We start from the raw sequence: 7,787 nt of genomic DNA on the forward strand, positions 1-7,787 counted from the left end.
GACCTAAAAGTGAAATGCAGAAGTGTTGGGATTAGAAACTTGCTACCCATAAACGGCGAGTAGTCGGACGACCTCCGCACACTTAAAAATTTGCACCGTCTTCGGTGCACTCAAAGATGAGCAAGGGGGTATGGCGACCTTCCTAGTTGCCACCTCCAGCTGGTAGGTCAACCGGTTGCTGCATGTCCTTTTCCTGCTTCCATTGTTGCTTATGATGACTTATCCTGAAAATAGAAAATAGGAGATAATAAGACAAGTAAATGCACAAACAAGGAAGCATGGATTGTTGGAATGAGGTAATTCACTAGAATTGAGTGAGTGAGTTAATGTGACATTGATGAAAAATAGGCATGTGGGTCCTAACTTGCATGCGGTTTAGAACTCACAACCTAGTATTTAAAAGCCATGTTACAATTACACAAAAGAAGTATGCACTTCGCTCATTCTAGTGTGCTTGAAGTACTTCAAGAGACTTGTAAGTTAAGTCAATCAAACAAGTAGTGAAGAGGCATGGAAGCATTCAAGCAATTAATCAAGCAATTGTGAGATTGGATAATGCATGGACATTGATTGACGTGTAAGTAGACTTAGTGAATAAAATGGTATATGAAACTTACACAACAATCAATGACACATATTGAAGTTGTTGCAGCATCTAAGTGACATAGAGGTGAAACACATGGGTGCTATGGAACTTAGGAAAAAGAAGATAGAAGTGGAAATCCATCACATAGCAAGCATGGTCCACAAAGCTAAGAAAGCTCAAAATATGTTACTAGGTAAGCTTTCGATCCGATTTCACAATTCTACAATCTCAATTCATGAAACAAGTGATGTGCATAAAGGCAAATGATGAGCGGATAATTTATACGCTTTTTGGCATTATTTTTAGGTAGTTTTTAGTATGATCTAGTTACTTTTAGGGATGTTTTCATTAGTTTTTATGCTAAATTCACATTTCTGGACTTTACTATGATTTTGTGTGTTTTTCTGTGATTTCAGGTATTTTCTGGCTGAAATTGAGGGACATGAGCAAAACTCTGAAAGAAGGCTGGCAAAGGACTACTAATGTTGTTTGATTCTGACCTCCCTGCACTTGAAATGGATTTTCTGGAGCTACAGAACTTCAAATAGCGCGCTCTCAATGGCGTTGAAAAGTAGACATCTAGAGCTTTCCAGAAATATATAATAGTCCATACTTTATTCGAGATTTGACGACGTAAACTGGCGCTCAACGCCAGCTCCATGCTGCATTCTGGAGTCAAACGCCAGAAACATGTCACGAACCAGAGTTGAACGCCCAAAACACGTTACAACTTGGCGTTCAACTCCAAGAGAAGCCTCAGCTCGTGGATAGATCAAGCTCAGCCTAAACATACACCAAGTGGGCCCCGGAAGTGGATTTATGCATCAATTACTTACTCCTATAAACCCTAGTAGCTAGTCTAGTATAAATAGGACTTTTTACTATCATATTAGACATCTTTGATTGTATTATTGAATCTTTGGACGTTTAGTTCTTAGATATGGGGGCTGGCCATTCGGCCATGCCTGGACCTTTCACTTATGTATTTTCAACGGTGGAGTTTCTACACACCATAGATTAAGGGTATGGAGCTTTGTTGTACCTCAAGTTTTAATGCAATTACTACTATTTTCTATCCAATTCGATTTATTCCTGTTCTAAGATATTCGTTGCACTTCAACTTGATGAATGTGATGATCCATGACACTCATCATCATTCTCACCTATGAACGCGCGTGACTGACAACCACTTCCGTTCTACCTTAGACCGGGCGCATATCTCTTGGATTCCTTGATCAGAATCTTCGTGGTATAAGCTAGAATTGATGGCGGCATTCATAGGAATCCGGAAAGTCTAACCTTGTCTGTGGTATTCCGAGTAGGATTCCGGGATTGAATGACTGTGACGAGCTTCAAACTCCTAAAGGCTGGGCGTTAGTGACAGACGCAAAAGAATCATTGGATTCTATGCCAACCTAATTAAGAACCGACAGATAATTAGCCATGCTGTGACAGAGCATTTGGACCATTTTCACTGAGAGGATGGGATGTAGCCATTGACAACGGTGATGCCCTACATACAGCTTGCCATAGAAAGGAGTAATGAAAAACTAAAAGGAAGAAGTAGGAAAGTAGAGATTCAGAAGGAACACAACACCTCCATACACCTATCTGAAATTCCCACCATTGAATTACATGAGTAACTTTATCTTTATTTTCTGTTTATTTTATTATCTTTATTTAAACCAATAATCTCTTAATCCAGTTAAATCCGCCTGACTGGGATTTACAAGATGACCATAGCTTGCTTCATACCAACAATCTCTGTGGGATCGACCCTTACTCACGTAAGGTATTACTTGGACGACCCAGTACACTTGCTTGTTAGTTGTGCGGAGTTGTGACAAAGTGTGATTCACGTTTGAGAGCACAAGCCTTTGGAGCCATTGTTGATGATCACAATTTTGTCCACCAAGTTTTTGGCGCCGTTGCCGGGGATTGTTCGAGTATGGACAACTAACGGTTCATCTTGTTGCTCAGATTAGGTAATTTTCTTTTAAAAAAAAAAGTTTTCAAAATTTTTTTTTTCAAAATTTTTCTTTGTTTTCGTTTTTCCTAAAAATTATGTTCGAAAAAAATAATAAAAATACAAAAAAATCATAAAATCATAAAAATAAATATTTTTGTTTCTTGTTTGAATTTTGAGTCAATTTTTAAGTTTGGTGTCAATTGCATGTTTTAAAAATTATTATGCATTTTTTGAAAATTCATGCATTCATAGTGTTCTTCATGATCTTCAAGTTGTTCTTGGTAAGTCTTCTTGTTTGATCTTGATGTTTTCTTGTTTTGTATCTTTTGTTGTTTTTCATATGCATTTTTTATTTGTTAGAGTCCAAGCATTAAAGAATTCTAAGTTTGGTGTCTTGCATGTTTTCTTTGCATAAAATTTTTTTCAAAAATATGTTCTTGATGTTCATCATGATCTTCAAAGTGTTCTTGGCGTTCATCTTGACATTCATAGTGTTCTTGCATGCATCATGTGTTTTGATCCAAAATTTTCATGTTTTCGGTCATAATTGTGTTTTTCTCTCTTATAATTAAAATTTCAAAAATAAAAAATAACTTTTCCTTATTTCTCTCCTAATTTTCGAAAATTTGAGTTGACTTAGTCAAAAATTTTTAAAATTAGTTGTTTCTCATGAGTCAAGTCAAATTTTCAATTTTAAAAATCTTATCTTTTCAAAATCTTCTTCAAAAATTAAATCTTTTTTATTTTTTTATTTAATTTTCGAAAATCTTTTTAAATATTTTTCAAAAAAATCTTTTTCTTAATTTTATCTTGATTTTTGAAAATTATACTAACAAGTAATATGATTGATTCAAAAATTTGAAGTTTATTACTTTCTTGTTAAGAAAGGTTCAATCTTTAAATTCTAGAATCTTATCTTTTAGTTTCTTGTTATTTAAGTAATTAATTTTAATTTTAAAAATTAAATCTATCTTATCTTATCTTTTATATCATATCTTTTTCAAAATTTTATTTTTTTCAAAAATTTGATTTTAAAATATCTTTTCTAACTTCTTATCTTCTTATCTTTTCAAATTTGATTTTAATATCTTTTTCAACTAACTATTTGACTTTTTATTTGTTTCTTATCTTTTTCAAAACCACCTAACTACTTTTCCCTCTTTAATTTTCGAAAATATCTCATCTCTTTTTCAAAAATTCTTTTTAATTGTTTTAAATTTTAATTTTAATTATATCTTATCTTTAATTTTCGAAAATCATTAACTACTTTTTCAAAATTATTTTCGAATTCTCTCTCTCTTCGCTTCTTCTATTTATTTATTTATTTACTAACAATTCTCTTCACCTCTATTCATCTCCAATCACTGCCTCTATCCTCACCCTTGTGATTGGATTCTCCACTCTTATTCCTTTCTTCTTCTACTAATAATAAGGATCCTCTTTGTCCAGATATAGAGGATTTCTCTTCCTTTTTCTTTTTCTCTTCTCTTTCATATGAGCAGGAATAAGGAAAAAGGCATCTTTGTTGAAGCTGATCCAGAACCTGAAAGGACTCTGAAGAGGAAACTAAGAGAAGCTAAATTACAACAATCCAGAGGCAACCTTTCTGAAATTTTCGAACAAAAGAAGGAGATGGCAGCCGAACCCAACAACAATAATGCAAGGAGGATGCTTGGTGATTTCACTAAACCAACGTCCAAGTTTAATGGAAGAAGCATCTCAATTCCTGCCATTGGAGTAAACAATTTTGAACTGAAACCTCAATTAGTTGCTTTGATGCAACAGAACTGCAAGTTTCATGGACTTCCATCTGAAGATCCTTATCAGTTTTTAACTGAGTTCTTGCAGATTTGTGAGACTGTTAACACAAATGGAGTAGATCCTGAAGTTTACAGGCTCATGCTTTTCCCTTTTGATGTAAGAGATTGAGCTAGAACATAGTTGGACTCACAACCTAAAGATAGCCTGGACTCCTGGGATAAGCTGGTCACGGCCTTCTTGGATAAATTCTTTCCTCCTCAAAAGCTGAGCAAGCTTAGAGTGGATGTTCAGACTTTCAAGCAAAAAGATGGTGAATCCCTCTATGAAGCTTGGGAAAGATACAAGCAGATGACAAAAAAGTGTCCTTCTGACATGTTTTTAGAATGGACCATATTAGATATATTCTATTATGGTCTATCTGAGTTTTCCAAAATGTCATTGGACCATTCTGCAGGTGGATCCATTCACTTAAAGAAAATGCCTACAGAAGCTCAAGAACTTATTGACATAGTTACAATAACCAATTCATGTACACTTCTAAGAGGAATTCCGTGAATAATGGGACGTCTCAGAGAAAGGGAATTCTTGAAATTGATGCTCTGAATGCCATATTGGCTCAGAATAAAGTGTTGACTCAGCAAGTCAACATGATTTCTCAATGTATGAATGGATGACAAAATGCATCCAACAGTACTAAAGAGGCAGCTTCTGAAGAAGCTTATGATCCTGAGAACCCTACAATAGTAGAGGTAAAATACATGGGTGAATCTTATGGAAACACCTATAATTCATCATGGAGAAATCATCCAAATTTCTCATGGAAGGATCAACAAAAGCCTCAACAAAGCTTTAATAATGGTGGAAGAAACAGGCTAAGCAATAACAAGCCTTTTCCATCATCTTCTCAGCAACAGACAGAGAATTCTGAGCAGAGCCCCTCTAATTTAGCAAATTTAGTCTCTGATCTGTCTAAGGCCACTTTAAGTTTCATGAGTGAAACAAGGTCCTCCATCAGAAATTTGGAGGCACAAGTGGGCCAGCTGAGTAAGAAAGTCACTGAAACTCCTCCTAGTATTCTCCCAAGCAATACAGAAGAAAATCCAAAAAGAGAGTGCAAGGCCATTGATGTAATCAATATGGCCAAATGCATACAGAGAGGAAAGGACGAAAATCCTAGTGAGGAAGACCTCCTGGGACGTCCTCTGAGCAAGAAGGAGTCCCTTATTGAGGACCTAAAAGAATCTGAGGCTCATATAGAGACCATGGAGATTCCGTTAAACCTCCTTCTGCCATTCATGAGCTCTGAGGGTTATTCTTCCTCTGAAGAGGATGAAGATGTAACTGGAGAGCAAGTTGCTCAATATCTAGGAGCCATCATGAAGCTAAATACCAAGTTATTTGGTAATGAGAGAAAGCATGAACAGCTTCTCTCAATGCAGAATCAAACAGAGTCCCCACAGTCAAACTCTAAGTTTGGTGTTGGAAGGCCACAACCAAACTCTAAGTTTGGTGTTGGGAGGTCCCAACAATGCTCTGAATATCTGTGAAGCTCCATGAGAGCTCACTGTCAAGCTATTGACATTAAAGAAGTGCTTATTAGGAGGCAACCTAATTTTTATTTATCTAATTTTATTTTTCTTTTTATTGTTCTCTTATGTTTTATTAGGTTCATGATCATGTGGAGTCACGAAAAAAAATACTAAAATAAAAAACAGAATAAAAAACAGCAGAAGAAAAATCACACCCTAGAGGAAGGACTTACTGGCGTTTAAACGCCAGTAAGGAGCATCTGGCTGGCGTTCAACGCCAGAACAGAGCATGGATCTGGCGCTGAACGCCAGAAACAAGCAACATCCCGGCGTTCAAACGCCAGGAATGCACCCTGAGGAGAGCTGGCGCTGAACGCCAGAAACAAGCATGGAACTGGCATTCAACGCCAGAAACATGCTGCACATGGGCGTTGAACACCCAGAACATGCATCACTTCAGCGTTTAAATGCCAGAATTGCATGGAAAGGCATTTTACATGCCTAATTAGTGCAGGGATGTAAATCCTTGACACCTGATGAGCGGATATTTTGTACGCTTTTTGGGGGTAATTTCATGTAGATTTTAGCATGTTTCAGTTAGTTTTTAGTAAAATAATATTAGTTTTTAGGCAAAAATTATATTTCTGGACTTTACTATGAGTTTGTGTGTTTTTCTGTGATTTCAGGTATTTTCTGGCTGAAATTGAGGGAGCTGAGCAAAAATCTGACTTAGGCTGAAAAAGGACTGCTGATGCTGTTGGATCCTGACCTCCCTGCACTCGAAATGGATTTTCTGGAGCTACAGGAGTCCAATTGGCGCGCTCTCAACGGCGTTGGAAAGTAGACATCCAGGGCTTTCCAGCAATATATAATAGTCCATACTTTGCGCGAATATTGACGACGTAACTTGGCGTTGAACGCCAAGTACACGCTGATGTTTGGAGTTAAACGCCAGAAAAACGTCATGATCCGGAGTTGAACGCCCAAAACACGTCAAAACCTGGAGTTTGACGCCAAGAAAGGCCTCCACACGTGGAAAGCATTAGTCTCAGCCCCAGCACACACCAAGTGGGCCCCAGAAGTGGATTTCTGCACCAATTATCTTAGTTTATCCATTTTCCGTAAACCTAGGTTACTAGTTTACTATTTAAACAACTTTTACAGACATTTCTTGGACCTCATGACATTTTCAGATCTGAATTACATACTTTGTGACGGCATGAGTCTCTAAACTCCATTGTTGGGGGTGAGGAGCTCTGCAGCGTCTCGATGATTTAATACAATTCCTTTGTTTTCCATTCAAACACGCTTGTTCTTATCTAAGATGTTTATTCGCGCTTAATTGTGAAGAGGGTGATGATCCGTGACACTCATCACCTTCCTCAATCCTTGAACGTGTGCCTGACAACCACTTCCGTTCTACATCAGAATGAATGAATATCTCTTAGATTCCCCAACAGAATCTTCGTAGTATAAGCTAGATAGATGGCGGCATTCATGAGAATCCGGAAAGTCTAAACCTTGTCTGTGGTATTCCGAGTAGGATTCCAGGATTGAATGACTGTGACGTGCTTCAAACTTGCAACCTGCTGGGCGTTAGTGACAGACGCAAAAGAGGGATTCTATTCCAGTAGGAAGCGGGAACCAACCGGTGATTGGCCGTACTGTGACAGAGTGCGTGAGCATTAGCTTTCACTGCGAGGATGGGAAGTAGCCATTGACAACGGTGACACCCTACATAGAGCTTGCCATGGATAGACCTTGCGTGTGAGAAGAGGATCTCAAGGAAGAGTTGAAGTTCAGAGAACAAAGCATCTCCAAAACTCCAACATATTCTCCATTACTGCACAACAAGTAACGCTAGTATTCTTTATTATTCCAATATATTCCACAATCCTTTATAAACAAATAACTCTATTGTTCAAGTAATCCAAACAATTTT

General features: G+C 37.3%; 1 non-coding gene across 1 annotated transcript; it reads right to left on the minus strand.

Annotated features, from left to right (window-relative positions):
* Positions 1–4,586: 4,586 nt before the first annotated feature.
* On the minus strand, positions 4,587–4,690 carry LOC130942381 (small nucleolar RNA R71). Its single transcript, XR_009070953.1, has one exon. It is a non-coding gene; the product is annotated as a small nucleolar RNA R71 (small nucleolar RNA).
* Between the last annotated feature and the right edge of the window lie 3,097 nt (positions 4,691–7,787).

This window comes from Arachis stenosperma, chromosome 7 (genome assembly GCF_014773155.1).
Source record: "Arachis stenosperma cultivar V10309 chromosome 7, arast.V10309.gnm1.PFL2, whole genome shotgun sequence".
In the NCBI taxonomy this organism is placed as follows: domain Eukaryota; kingdom Viridiplantae; phylum Streptophyta; class Magnoliopsida; order Fabales; family Fabaceae; genus Arachis; species Arachis stenosperma.